This window comes from Phyllostomus discolor, chromosome 13 (genome assembly GCF_004126475.2).
Source record: "Phyllostomus discolor isolate MPI-MPIP mPhyDis1 chromosome 13, mPhyDis1.pri.v3, whole genome shotgun sequence".
NCBI classification, from domain to species: domain Eukaryota; kingdom Metazoa; phylum Chordata; class Mammalia; order Chiroptera; family Phyllostomidae; genus Phyllostomus; species Phyllostomus discolor.
Genome location: NC_040915.2, coordinates 9,646,719 through 9,662,244, shown reverse-complemented (window position 1 = coordinate 9,662,244; position 15,526 = coordinate 9,646,719). Strand labels below are relative to the sequence as shown.

Here is a 15,526-nt window from a genome sequence, read left to right as displayed (position 1 = left end):
AAGACCTGACGAATGACCCTCTCACTGACATGTTTTGTTGTTTTGAGAGAAATGACTTTGGCTATACAAAAAACTGGAATCATGTAAGATTTAGAAACGGCTTTGTGTATTAGGTTCCCTGACTTCTGAAAATCTGTAACTACTGAATGAACAATTAACACAGAACAGTGCCTCGGAAATCCAAACTAATGCAGTGGTACCTCTGCCAAAAGCGGAAACCTTACAAAATTATGAGATAACATGCATTACAAAAGAATACATTACAAAACACACTCTCACATACATCTCCTTTTCAGCTCAAACATCCCTCCTTCAGAAAAGCCTTCCCAGATCGCCTTGCCCAGGTGAAATTCCTCCATTATACACTCTTACTGCATCACATACCTCTATTTTGTAGCACTGAACATACTTACATTTTTACATTTATCTGTTCACCCCTGCAAGAATGTAAATGAGGAGTCAGATCTATTTTCACTCATCACTATAAAGCTAGTGATAGATGTGCTCAGTAACTGTTCAGTCAATCAGAGAATCTGTATAAAGAGCTTTTGAAAGGGTATTAGTGGTGGGGGTGGAGCAGGGTAAGGGATACTTTTCACTTTCTGTTTCATACAATTCTGTACTTCTTAAAATAAACATGTATTTTTTTTTTGCATAGTCAGTGGGAAAAACAGATTCTAAAATCAAAGTGTAGCTGTACCTCAGCCATATTAAAATACCTACTAAAGAAGATTTAACATTCAAGAGTGATTCATACTTCAAAAGAATTTTCTTTATTACATTTAGGGTTATACAAGTTTAGAAACTGAAATTTAAGAAAAATCAATTAGAAACTAGGGGCAAACACCTTCTGCTCCAAATAAATATTAGTAAGAATTCATTTTCCAAAGCATTTCTTTTCCTGCATGGAGATGTCTTTTGTACCTCAGAGATGTTACAAATGCCATTCTCTGCCCAGACCACTTTCCTCAAAGCTCCAACCACTAATTTCTAGCACTCTCGTTATTCTGGCTTCAACTTTAGCTACCTTCCCAGAGACCTCCCCTGACCACCCCAAAACCCTACATAAACACTGTGTTCATCTCCTTCACTGTATTAACCAATCTGTAATTATTTGTTGGTTTTTGCCTCCCCTACTAGGATGTAACTGTCTATTTATTTATTTATTTGTTTGTTTGTTTTTAGAGAGGTGGGGGAGGGAGGAGAAGGAGAGGGAGAGAAACACTGATGCAATCAGTCAGTAGCCTCTCACACACGCGCATGGTGGACCTGGCCCGCAACCTAGGCATGTGTCCCAACCGGGAATCAAGCCAGCAACCCTTCAGTTCACAGACGGGCACTCAATCCCCTGGGCCACGCCAGTCAGGGCTAGAATGTAATCTTTAACAAGCAGTGTTAACCATATTCGGAGAACTTGTTAAATAAATTTGAATGCATAACTTGAATGAATTTACTTTTTTTGAGATATTTATTGAGGTAGCATTCTAGGAGCTGGGAATACAGGAGTAAATAAAGAAGACCTAAATCCTTGTCTTCATGTAGCTTACATTCCAGTGGAGGGAAACAGACAAAATACAATAAATAAGTGATATAGCTTGTTAGGTAAAAAACATTATGAAGAAAAATGAGGCATAGGAAGATAAATGAGGAGTGCTATGGGAGAGGCATGATTTTCAAAAGGGTAGTTGGACTTGGCCTCATGGAGGAGGTGTCAACTGAGTCAAAACTTTAAGGCAGTAAGAGTCAGTGGGCAGATATCTGAGGGTAAACCACTACAGGCAAAGGCAAGAGGCAACACGAAGGTCCAAAGTGGGTGCATGCCTGGCATACTCAGTTACTCCAAGACCAATGGAGCCTGAGAATAAAGTGAACAAGGAAGGGAAAATAAGGAAGGGGGTCAAATAGGTCAAATGCACAGACTGGGCCTGCTGGACAGGATAAGGGCTTTGGCTTTCACTGTAAGCGAAATTCAGACCCCACTTGTTAGCTCTGAGCAGACATGACATTGTCTGACTTATATTATTAAATAATTACCCTGGCTGATATGCACAAAATAAACTGGGTGGCCGGGGGGGGGGGGGGGGGGTGCGGGCCATGTGGTTCATTGCAACAATCTAGGTGAGATGATGGCAGCTTACACCAGGGTGATAACAGTGGCATGGTGAGAAGTAGACAATTTCACATATATTTTGGGAGACATTCTATCAGGTTTCCTGATAGAACAGATATGAGGAATGTAAGAACAGAGGACTCAACAACGATTCTAAGGTGTCAGCCTAGGCTGCTGAAAGAATGGGATGTGCCATCAATGCATTTGGAGAAGGTGAACAGGGAACTGAAGGAAGAAGGTTAGGAGTTACATTTTACTTACATTAAATGTGTGAATAAAATGTTAAGCTTCCCCATGCTTCCAATCCAAATGAAGTCCCATTAATATCAAGAACCCAAAGCTCCCGTCTTACTTCAAGGGACCTAAGCAGCAGCACCTGACCAACTCCCATGAACACACACTCAACTCCCGCAGGCAGGCAGACACATAGTGCTCATGCCCAAACTTCAGAGGCAGACTCACAGCAACAGCGATTTCACTCTCTGCTCCAAAAGCTCTGCAGCTGTCTCAATCCAAAAATCTCACCCAACACTGTTAGCCAAAACAACATCTCCTGAGCACATCAACCCATGCAAATAAACACCCACACGGGTCACAACCCACCATCATCACAGCCAAACTTGTTCAAAAGAACTACAGAATGGGGTCTTAAAAAACCAAATTTCTCATAACCACAAAAATTCATATTCATCAGGTTTGAAAGCAGGGTCCTATCTCCCACATTTTAACAAGAGTCCCGGGTTATGCAGCAGGTCTGAGAACCAACAGCCTCAGAGTCACTTGCAATGGAAGAAAGTCACTTGTCTATATTCCAAACCCAAGGGTAAGTTTTCTGTGGTTGATGGGGGTAAAATTTAAAAATATCTTACCCAAGCCCTGGCTGGCGTAGCTCAGTGGATTGAGCACGGGCTGGGAACCAAAGTGTCCCAGGTTCGATTCCCAGCCAGGGTACATTCCTGGGTTGCAGGCCATAACCCCCAGCAACCGCATATTGATGTTTCTCTCTCTCTCTATCTCCCTCCCTTCCCGCTCTAAAAATAAATAAATAAAATCTTAAAAAAAAAAGAATTTACTTACAGTACATTGACATAAATGTTTATTAAAAAAAAATCTTATCCTTGTGGATCTAACATCAACAGCAGTCGCTGAGTATCAGCAGAAGACTCCCACCCCCATCCCACTGTCACACCAATTCCAGACCCAGGTCTACAATTTCTACAAAACATGTAAACCACGACCATACTGCAGACAGAGAAGATACAGAAATCAAGAGCAAGTTCACCCACAAGCTCTTCTAGATTCAGAAATTCAATTCTTTATGGGAACATTTATAAGGAAGAAAGGATACAATCACATGAGCATCAAAACCACTTTCTTAGAGAAATATTTCAATCACTACTTTTCCCAGTGGTGACTCCAATTTCCAAAGACATTAAAACTTCTTATAGTGAGCCCTGGCGAGGTAGCCCAGTTGGTTAGTGTCGTCCCTGATGCTCTAAGACTGTTGGTTCCATCCCCAGGCAGGACACATGCAGGAGTCAACCGGTAAATGCATGAATGTGTGGAGCAAAGGTCCATGTTTCTCCGCCCCCCACCCCATCCTCTCTCAATTTAATAAACAAAATCTCTTTTTAAAAAAAGTCATAGTGAATGAGAACCATTCAAAGCCAGGAGCTGAACTCAAGATCCCTGACGCTTTTTACAGCATAATCTTCTTGCCTAGCCTCTCTTTGTGCCCACACAAGTCTATACTTTTTTATCTCCCACATCCAGACTTTTGTTCCCCTGTTTTTAATCACTCTTTAAACTTCACCTGCTCCTCTAAGTCCTCTAATTAAGCAGAGCCTGATCTAGATGTACCACTCACCCCCACAGAGCCTGCAAGATTCCCTACATTACTACCAGATGTGTTTGAGTATACTTGTACAGGCCTGTAGGTGCAGGGATAGACACAGAGCTGGTCAATCTTCATAGCGATTTCCTTTAAATTATCAAATTGTCAAGGGCAAATACCAAATCATTACATTACATGCCTCTGGAGCACAAAGTGCTAACTTGTATACACAACATATATTCATTCCAATGCTTGATGAAGACAGTCCCCAGACACCTCACATGCACCCCAGAATTCAAGCCACCTACTTAGAAGAACAGGGAGCAAATACGGCTCTGGGTACCTTTGCAGCTCAAGGCAGCATCCACGTAATTTACACTTTCAACTCCAAGAGTAGGAATGGCCAGTGAATCAGGCAGGCACTCACTTTAGTGGGCAGCAAGATGTGAATAAAGGGAAAAAAAATGAAAGGCCAGCTTTGAAATATTTCTGCAGTGCCCCCTTTTCCTGGGAACATGCAAACCAGAATAACTAGATCTCAAGTTATTCAGTCTACCAGATAGATGCTAGGCAGATCCTAACACATCATGGAAACAAAACCAAACAAAACAAAACAAAACTTGCCTTGAAAGCACCAGCCACATTCTGAGATCACAGTTAAATCTGAAATGTGCGAGACTTTCCAGGACTCCAGTTGCTATGCTCAGAGAAAGGTGGGAAGGTGACACCAGTGTTTCCTCGCTGTTATTTTTATACTAACAAAATAATACATATGGAAATCAAAAGGAAAAATCCAGTTAAAATCTAACCAGAGATCAAACCATTTCTAAATTTCTATAGAATATACCAGTCTGTAAATTATATATACATTATAGGCAGAGACTGGTGTACCAAAGGATTCAAGAAAAAACTTGTTTACAAAATGTACTTTAACAACTAGCTTCCAAAAGTGAATTAAATTGTAGTAGTGCACACACAGAACTGTCTAATAAAAAATGTATTAAGATCAGCACAGAAATAAACAAGAAAAGATTAAGATGGACAAACCTTTAACTAGACTCATCAACACATAAAGAAGGCCCACATAAATAAAATCAGAAATGAAAGAGAAGAAACAACTGATACCGTAGAAATGCAAGAGATTGTAAAAAATATTATGAACAACTATATGCCAACAAATTGGACAATCTGGAATAAATGGATAAAGTCCTAGAAACAATCTTCCAAAACTGAATCAGGAAGTATCAGAAAATTTCAATGGACCAATTACAACTAATGAAATTGAAGCAGTTATTAAAAAAAACAAAAGACAAAAACCCCCTGACAAACAAAAGTCATGGACTGGATAGCTTCACAGGAAAATTTTACCAAACATTCAAAGAAGAACTAACACCTATCCTTCTCAAACTATTCCAAGAAATTCAAGGGGAAGGAAGACTCCCAAGCTCATTTTACAAGGTCAGCATTATCTTAATTCCAAAACTAGATATGACACTACAAAAAAAGAAAATTATAGACCAATACCCTTGACGAACATAAATGCTAAAATCCTCAACAAAATATTAGCAACTGGATCCAGCAATACATTAAAAAGATCATACACCACGATAAAGTGGTATTTATTCCTTGGATGCAAAGCTGGAACAAAAGTCAACAAATGTGATTCACCACATAAATAAAAAGAATAATAAAAATCACCTGATCATATCAACAGATGCAGAAAAACCATATGATAAAATCCAGCACCTATTTATAATAAAAACTCTCAGCAAACTGGGAATAGAGGAAACACAGCTCAACATAATAAAGGCCAGATACTACAAACCCACAGCCAGCATCAACTTAATGGGCAAAAACTACAGGTGTTTCCCTTGAGAATTTCACCACTCTTATTCAACATAGTACTGGAAGTCCTAGACACAGCAATCAGACAAAAAGAAGAAATAAAAGACATCCAGTTTGGAAAGGAAGAAGTAAAACTGTTATTATTTGCAGATGACATGGTACTGTATATAGAGAACCCTAAAGATTCCACCAAAAAGCTACTATAACTGATAAATGAATTCAGTAAAGTAGCAGAATACAAAACCAATATCCAGAAATCAGTTTCATTTTTATACACCAATAACAAACCAGCAGAAAGATAAACTAAGAAAACACTCCCATTTACAATGGCATCAAAAATAAAAGTAAAATACCTTGGAATAAATTTAACCAAGAAAGTAAAAGACCTGTACTCAGAAAATTACAAGACACTGAAGAACACAACTGAAGAAGATACAAATACGCGGAAGCACATGCCGTGTTTACGGACAGGAAGCATCAACATTGTTCAAGTGTCCATACTCCCCAAAGCAATCTAGAGATTCAACACAATTCCCATCAAGATACCAAGGATGTATTTCACTGAACTAGAATAAATACTTCAAAAATCTATGTGGAACCACAAAAGGTCCCACATAGCAACAGCAACATTGAGAAAGAAGAGCAAAATTGGAAGAATCACGCTACCTGATATCAAACTATACAAGGCCATAGCAATCAAAACAGCATGGTACTGGCATGAAAACAGAGACAGGGATCAATAGAACAGAATAGAGAGCCCAGAAATAAAGCCTATACCTTTATAGTCAATTAATATTTGACAAAGAAGAACATACAATGGGGTAAAAACAGTCTACTCAGTAAGTAGTGCTTGGAAAACTGGACAAATACATGCAAAAAAATAAAACTAGGTCACTATCTTACACCATACCCAAGACTCGAAACCTTAAAAATCCTAGAAGTAAAATCTCATAGGCAGTTAAAATCTCAGACATTTCTCATAGCAATATTTTTTCTGATGTATGTCTTTAGGAAAGGAAACAAAAGAAAAAAAAATAAATGGGACTACATCAAACTAAAAAGTTCTGCACAGCAAAGAAAACCATAACAAAATGAAAGACAACCCACTGAATGGGAGGAATATTTGCAAATGATAACAAGTGATAAAGGGTTAATATCCAAAATTTATAAAGAACTTAAAGAACTCAATATCAAAAAAACAAAAACAACCCCCCCCCAAAAAAAATCCAATAAAAAAAATGGGCAAAGGACTTGAATAGACACTTCTCCAAAGAGGACATACAGATGCCAATAGACATATGAAAAGATGCTCAAAGTCTCTAATCATCAGAAATTAAAACCACAATGAGGTATCAGTTCATACTTGTTAGAATGGCTCTCATCAATAAAAGCAACAAACAGCAAGCGCTGGAGAGGATGTGGAGAGAAGTGCACTGTGGGTGGGAATGCGGACTGGTGAAGTGATGGTAGAAAGCAGTACGGAATTACCTCAAAAAATTAAAAATGGAACTAGCTTATATTACCTAGTGATTTTTCTTCTTGCAATATATCCAAAAAAACCCAAAACACTAGTTCGAAAGAATATATGCAACCCTATGTTCTTTGCAGCAGCCGAGATTTGGAAGCAACTCTAATGCCCATTAGTAGATTTTTAAAAAGCTGTGAATATGTACACAATGAAATATTATTTGGCTGTAAAAAAGGAAATCTTACTTTTTGCAACAGCATGTATAGACCCAGATAGAAAGTTATTATGCCAAGTGAAATCTAATGAACAAAATAAACTAACAAACAAGATAGAAATAGAGTCATAGACACAGAGAACAGACTGACAACTGTCAGAGGGGAAGGAATTGGGTGAAAAAGGTGAAGGGATTAAGTGTAAAAAAAAAAAATCATAGACAACAGTATGGTGATTACCAGAGGGAAAGGGAGTAGGGGGTAGGTAGGAGACGGTAAAGAGGGAATAAATGGTGATGGAAGGAGACTTGACTTAGGGTGGTGAACACACAATAAATATACAGATAATACATTATAGAATTGTACACCTGAAACTTATATTGTGTTATTAACCAATGTCACCCCAATAAATTCAGTAATAAAAAATAAAAAATATTTTATTTGTTCTTCTAAAATACTATCACAACCAAACTAGAAATACAGTAAAACCAAAAGAAAAATCCCTGAAACAACCTCTCTTCTACAATAGGCCAAAAATCTTCCCACCTCGCTGACAAAGGCAAAAATATATCAAAACTAAATAGCCCAGAACTAACTGATTATTTATGGAAAACCTAATGGCTCTGTAATTATCCCATTTTTTTCAAAGTTGCCAAATGATAAAAGCTGTTAGAATATGAGGTGACCTGTGACATTGTGATATTAACTGGTCCCAACAATCTAGTTTTTAGCAGTTCTTCAAGAAATTTTTCTATGTTAACCCTCCAACTAAGTAAACCTCTCAGATTCAGAGTTCTAGACAATGGCAATTCTATTAATGCTGCAAGTGGAAAAACAAGGTGTAAAAAGACATAAAGAGGCTCCCTTGGGGCCATGCATCATCTTCCTTGGTGAGAAAGCACCCCTCTCTGTGCCGGCTTCTTGAGTCCTAACCTCCCAGATACTCTCTTCTCCATAATATTCAGGCTGGTGGGGATAAGATTCATCCCTCAGCCTCTACTATCCCTTATCAAAGGGCGTTTGAATAAATAACTATTTGGCTTGTTCTTTGTGCTTAGCATGGGGGGGGACAGACAGACAGACAGACACACCCTCTAGGAAAGAACAAGGAAGACGGATAAACCAGGGGAAGAAAGGCAGCTATATCCTAAAGTGTACTCAAGTCAGCTCTGAAATTCACTCAAGTGTGTGGCTCACTGCCTAAACCAACATGTACATCTGGTAATAATAAACACTGATAAGTCATAAACAAAAAGGGCTTTCTTAATTCAAAGACCCTACAAACTATTGGTAACATTAAAATTTACATAAAACACAATCAACTTGTGTGAAATAAGATTTTTTAAAATAGTGTTTCAATTTCAGTTAGTAAGAAATGAAAAACTGTTGATATTTTACTGCCTACTCTTGAAAAGACTAAGAAGCCAGTATCTTTGAATTAACCAAGTTACAAATCTGTTTTCAGTAGAGAGAAAAAACATATTGCCTGTTTAATGCAAAGGACAAAAAAGATCATCACTGCAAATCATAATGTTTGGGTCCATGATGAAAACAGGAAACAGACAGGCTGCCCAGGTATAATTATGGTTATACTCTAATGTGCCTTCAGGTTCAGCCAAGAATTAAAACCCAGTGGAGAGGGTAAGCAGAATCTTATGCACCTCTACCTTGCAAAAGAAGGCAACTTTTAATAATACTCCCAGCAACATGTTACATAACCAACAGTAAACAACAATCTGATTCAAACCTCATTAGTAACAACATTCTGCCACTGTCTCCCACTGAATTAATAGCTGACTTTGCCAGGGGGGGAAGAAACGCAACACTTACCAATCTACCCATTTCTGTGGCGCCTACCACAGCAACCCAGACAAGCAGATAATACCACCAAACCTACACGGGTTCTACAAAAATATTTTTTTCTTTTCCAGTTCCCTGCTCTTCCTCTTTCTAACCAGATCATATCATATGGATGCATTTTCTAAGAGGAAAGTCAGTTGAGAAGGTTCATCTAACTTTTACTGCCTATTTCAGCTATGCTCTGAAAGAAACAGAAGCATAAATGATGAATGGATTTTTATAGCAAAGATAAACCCTAACAGCAGCTGTGTGAAAAGGAAAGGCACACGGAGGGAGCAGCAATGGAGAGAGGTGGGAAGGAAAGGATGCTACAGACAACCATGAAACAATCATAAACAAAAATTAAATTAAAAATTGAAACAAAATATATACAAACTTTTTATGAAAGTTAAATTCTCTCTTATGAGTGTTTTGTATTCTTGTAATCTCCAAGTTCCCCTTAGATGAAAAAAAGTTAGCCAGGGAGTAAAAAAAAGTATATAAAGTAATTTGTTCAGATCTAAAAATAACTCCTCACTTAATCTGGAACCCACTTATTTCACACCAACATTCGAACCAATAAATGAAACGATCACAGGTGTCTAGGTATTGTTTACTTCACAGCAGACACTACCACTGGTATCTAGCAGAAATTTTAAATTACTTGGATGTTACTGTAACTACTGGGAGTAAAGTCTTCAACCTTTCAGCTTTCAAAGTAACATTAAAAACCAATTCACTCTAGGCAATCTGGGTACTCTAAGGAAATTCACTCTTCTAGTATTAAAACAGTAACTCAAGGATCCTTTCCTCTCAAACTTTCTGAGGCCAAGCCTCAGCCTCCACTCCCCAGTCTTTGTTGCTAGATAAGAACACGTTCGGTAGTGCTAGGCAACAGGCAAGAGTGACAAACTCAACCCGGCTGGAAAACTTTTTCCATAGAAAGATAAGGTAAACAAGATATACTTAGCACCACACCCATTTCAAGGCACAAGCAGCCAGGAATGCTTTTTTCCCTCCTCTCTAGACCTCCAGCTGGTCAGGAAACAAAGCCTCCGCAATCAAGATAGAGATCTGGCCCAGGGTGTTCGGGCATTCCTCACCTCCAGGCTGGCCTACAGCTCCATTCTCCAATGCCATCCAAACCAGAATTGGGACATTTTGTCACGAAGTGGGCAAACATCCAAATACCCGACTATCCTCGTCCCACTTTTTTGCAACCAAAATCTGTTTTGGCTACCGAGCATGCTCCAACTAAAGAAGGCCGCCACATGGGAGTTTTCAAAGCTTAGGCTCCAAACTCCACGTAGTAAGAGCAGCAGCTGAAAGAGGAAGAGAGGAAAAGGGGAGGGCGAGGGGTAGAAACTGGAATATGAATCTTGAGTACTGAGACCAAGGGAAGGACCCGGGCAGGGGCTGAATACGATGAGGACGAACACACTGCTTGGCATTCTCCCTGCAGCTATGCAGAAGTTTTTCATCAAGTGGAAGAAATCTCTGCAGCGGTGAAAACTGGCACGGCAAGTGGCAGAAACCAGGTCTCACACCCAGCTGAGTGCAATAGCAGGTCGCGACTGCCCAGAGCGTAATTCCCACCGATAAGCCTGGATCCTTATCTTTAAAACACAAAGCGACGGCGGCACGGATTCCTGGAGCCGCTGGACAGCTTTGCAGTGCAGTTGACCAGGCTGCTCGCCCGAGCCCGGCAACGCACCGAGGGTGTGCACGAGCGGTGCTCAGAAGAGCACAAACAAACCGGTCCTCTGGACAGAAGCGGGCCCTGGGACGCCCCCCCGCCCCGCCCCGTGGGTGTCCCAACGCCCGTCCACAGCCGCGCTGGGACCCAGACCAGCCTCCGCCCCGCCCCCGGCCGCCCCCGCCCGCAAGCTAAGCCTCCGCGACCCGACGGGCGGCCCCATCCCCGCCCTCCCGGACCCCAGCAGGCCGGGACTCGGCCTACCTCCCGCCCCGCAGGCCCGGGTGGTTTCCGCTCTGTCCGCGGCCGAACGCCCCCGCCTCGACCCGAGTCCGGCCACTGGGGCTGGAGGGCGAGCCGCGTCCGGGCAGAGTCTGCAGCCCCTGCTCCCGCCGGCCCGCCACGGGCCCCACACTCACACTCCGGCCGGCTGGGCGCACTCCCCGGCGCCGTCGCTGCGCTTCCCCTCAGTGCAACTTTATTAGCAGCTCGGCGGCGGGACACGCGCACGGCGCCCGCTCGCCCAGAACCCGGATGAGGGAGGGAAGGAGCCGAGGACTTCCCCCCCCGCCCCCCGCCCCGGGGCTAGCGCGTGCGCAGAAGCCGCGGAATGACCGCCGCGGGCCGGCTAGTGGGCAGGGCTGCCTCGTCCCGGCGGCCGAAGGGGTCTCCACGCTGGGCTCGGCTCCGGCCAACCCTGGTTGCCGATCAGCCTGAGGCTTATTGCCACAGTGGCCAGGCTCAGGGATGGGGGGTCGGCTATCTCCCACCACCACAGTAGCCACGAGTGGTCCCCATTAACCAAATCAGCCAACTTTATAGTAAAATAATTGTCCTGGACACGGACGGTTGGAGATTTTCTCAGTGGCCTATAAAGTGTGAATAAAGACATCATCATCGGGTGCAGCTTTGCTGCTTTTACTGACTTGTAATATAAATCTGAGTGAAGAGCATCCTCTTGTGAAAAAATAGCTTCAAAACATTTCTGAAAAACGTTTAAATAATGGTTTTTATTTTAAAAGTTCAGTACCGATTTTCCAATATTCTACTATAGGTTTCCTTTTTAAATAAAGTAAAAAAAAATGGAGTCATTTTTAATCCTCTCACACCTTAACCCAATCCACCATGAGCTCCTATTAACCCTACCTTCAAAATATATCCCCAATCTGACCATTTGTGCCACCTTCACTGTGGGGGCAGGGACAGGGTCATCTCACCTGACACACACAGCGGACAGTTGCTACTTTGCTCCAAGCTCCTTCAGCCCTTTTTTCCCCCACCGCTGTGAAGAGACAAACGAAATGTTGCAGAAGTCCGCAGTAGGGTGGCCCTGTGGAATGTGGACAGGGGAAGTCCTGGGAAGGAGGGGCGTAGGCCAGGGTGGACACCGGAGGGGGTGCTTGCTCTGATCAAAGGGGCAGCTGCTTTTCACTCCCCTCAACTGTCACCACGGGGAAATGCAGGAATAAGGACCTGGTGTTGGCAGGTCTTCTGATTTTTCAAAAACAGCTGGAAATCTGCATTTTAATGAAAAACTTTGTTTTATATGTTTAGCAACTCCTTTCATTCTCTCTCTCTGTTACACTCTCTCAGACATTCAGGAGGCCAACCCTGAACAAGCCAAGCAAAACAAATCCATGGTCCCAACTTAGCCTGCTGGCCATCAGTTTGCAATCTCAGGCCTGCATCTTAAACCTCTTTACTACATCATAAACTTCGTGAAAGTAAAGTCTGTGTACTTTAACTCTTTGTCACACTCTCTGATTATTTGTTGTTAATTCAGAATTTTCCAGTCCTTAGAAGGCACATATTTCTGGAGCCTGCATGGGTTTACAACTCCCAGAAGTACCTATAACCCTGCCTTGAAGGATGCTTTTTTTTTCCCCAGAAGTGATGTTTGCAGAGTGCTTTGTTGAGTATTATAAGACATAACAAGTTGGTTTAAATGTTTTGTACACTAGAGTCACTTCTTACTTCAAACAGATAGTAAAGCCCTTCCCAAAACAAATTGCTTGCTGTCTTACAGTCCCTGCACAAACGAGAGGAACGATGTGTGATTATAGGATGCCTTTCAACAAACACATTTATAATATCAAAGCCTACAGTTTTGCTTCCTGAACTGTGTGTCCACATACTGATCAAATCAACCAGAGACTCCAACCTCTCCAAGTTGCTATGTGGGCTCCGCTTAGGTCATACACTGGAGAAAATGATGACCTAGAAGGAAGGAATGGGAACTTTAGCAGCACACCAGCTGCACCCCCCAACCCCCACCCCCAGGACTGAGCAATTATGCGGACCTCCCAGGATATAGAACATTAGACAGATCACTAAATACCTACACAGTCAAAAATATATCACACAGCAAATGAACAGGCCTGCCAGCATGGGAGAACTAAAATAAGGAAGTCCCCATTTTGGGCAATCAACTAAGATCTAAAAACAAATGAAGAACAAGATGATCTGAACAGATAGATAATCTGTAGGGTAACAAAAGACACATCTCTTTTCAGTTTAGCATTCATGTGATAAAGATCAGATAAGATACATACTCAGTTTTACTCTGCCTGTAGAGAAACCAACCTGTGTCTGTCTGGATAACTGAGGCCTGCTCTCAGCCCAGGCCCCTGCGCACGTAGGTGATAATGTTGGAGGACAGTCTCCGCTGTGGCACCGAGGAGGGTGGTGCTACCGGCGCCTACTGAGTAGACCCGTGGGTGCTGCTAACTTTCTATGAGACACAGGATAACCTCCTTCTAGTAAGAATAATCCAGCTTCAAGTGTCAACAGTGCTGAGGTTGAGAAACCCCAATTTAAGCTCCAAATCGTTTTTCTTTAATTGGGTTAATGTTTAGGGGGGAAATGGGCCTTTTCTTTGAATTTTTCCAGTAATTGCTTTAATTGCTCATTTGGTGGACACAACCAGCCTAAATGTTTAGTCCATGACCTGCCCCCACCTTGAATTTTCCAGATCCAGAAAGGAGGTAATTTTCAGGAAATATGAGACATGAAGAACTGGAAGAATTAACTCAGTTTTTCCATATTTTAGGTTTTTATTTTAAAATGTAGGGTAATTGAGGCAAATTGTTTTTGGTTTTAATATCCTTAATAAATATCTCAATTCTACTCTTCGCTGAAGCTCAGAAGACTTCCTAAATGACCAGTCCACACCCAGTAGAACTGGAAGCATGTGATCACATTGGGAGGGGTCACGCAGCACAGAAAAATCAGTGAATGCAAGCCGTCAGGGAGACTCAGCCGGTAGCCACTTCCCCAGACAGTCACGGCAAGCGGACATCAGAGCAAGAAATAAATCTAAGTTTGTGCCACTCCTCCAGACAGTGCCCTGGAAACAATAAAGCTGTCTTTCCAAGTTCTGAAAATTCTATATATTCTTCAACTGCCAGACCAATCCACCCCCAGCCCTTAATATGGGAAACGGTGCAGGAGCCAGAGCTAAACTGGGAAACGCTGCGAGAAGAGAGAGCCCCCCAAGAAACGCAATGCAAACACATAACCCACGACCCAGTCTGAGAGAGGAAAACATCAGGTCACAATTTCAAAAGAACCTCGAGTTAGTTCTTAACTGGAGCAAGGTCTTGGGCCAGCCAGAGGATACACTAACATGATTTCATCCAGTATTTGAATGGATTTTTTCCAGTGAAATTTGAGTGTTCTGATGTGAAATGTTTCTTTAATAACCCACAGACCCTTATTTTCACAACTCAGAAGTTGAGAATCTGACCGGGTTGAAAAAAGGAAAAGGAAAGTAAAAGAATGACAGCTGTCTCCACCGGAAGCACGGGAATCTCATGGCCACAGAGCCCTTGAAGCTTCAGGGATGGACAGGAGAGACTCTATGAGCCCCTGGAATGAATATGAACATTTTTGTGTATATACCTATGTACAAGTTTTCTGCAAGAGAAAGTCTGTAGCTTTAGTCGGAGCCTCCAAGGGTTTCCTGACCTCCAAATGTTTGCAGATGCTTAAAGCAGTGGTTACTTTATGTGTGGTGCAAATTTAATGTGTTCATTTTGAGTTATCTTCTCTTTTTCGGAGCAACATAATTGGGAGAGTCCTCTCTTGGGAAGGCTGCTTGATGGAGAGGGTAAGGACCCAGCTTGCCTATCTCTAGCCATCTGCTACATGAAAGAGGGCCTCCCATGGCTGGAATCCAAAACACAAAATTAAAAGGGTTGCTTGCACCCAGGGTCGTAAAACAAAGAGGCTTTCTAAAGCAGGGCTTGGAGTGAACACTCATTTCTTCCTGACTTAAGCAGCATCTGTTCTTCCTGATGGCAAACACTCTCCAAGTTAACTCAGCTGACCTCCACAGTTCTGCATTCTCAGTTTTCATCCTCAGAGACGTAGTCTCAGAAGAGCCAAACCACATGTGCGCTCCGCCACAAATCCAGAGCAGCAGGTGAAAATCGGGGAGTGCTGTGGAACTGGGGAGAGGCGAAGGAGGCAGAAACCTCACGTTCTCTAGGATGCCTTTCAGCTGCATAAATCTTATTTAGGA

At 42.0% G+C, this 15,526-nt stretch overlaps 1 protein-coding gene across 3 annotated transcripts in view; it reads right to left on the bottom strand.

The window, feature by feature from the left end:
- The window catches only part of SMAD5 (SMAD family member 5), a 58,017-nt gene extending 46,477 nt beyond the window's left edge, over positions 1-11,540 (bottom strand). The window contains exon 1 of one of the 3 annotated variants that reach the window (XM_028528373.2): positions 11,424-11,540. The gene's annotated coding sequence lies outside the window, so the exon portion shown is untranslated. Of the gene's footprint in view, positions 1-11,268 lie in introns of all 3 variants that reach the window. The other 2 variants (XM_028528374.2, XM_036014572.1) reach the window with 2 other exon arrangements.
- Positions 11,541-15,526: the final 3,986 nt, after the last annotated feature.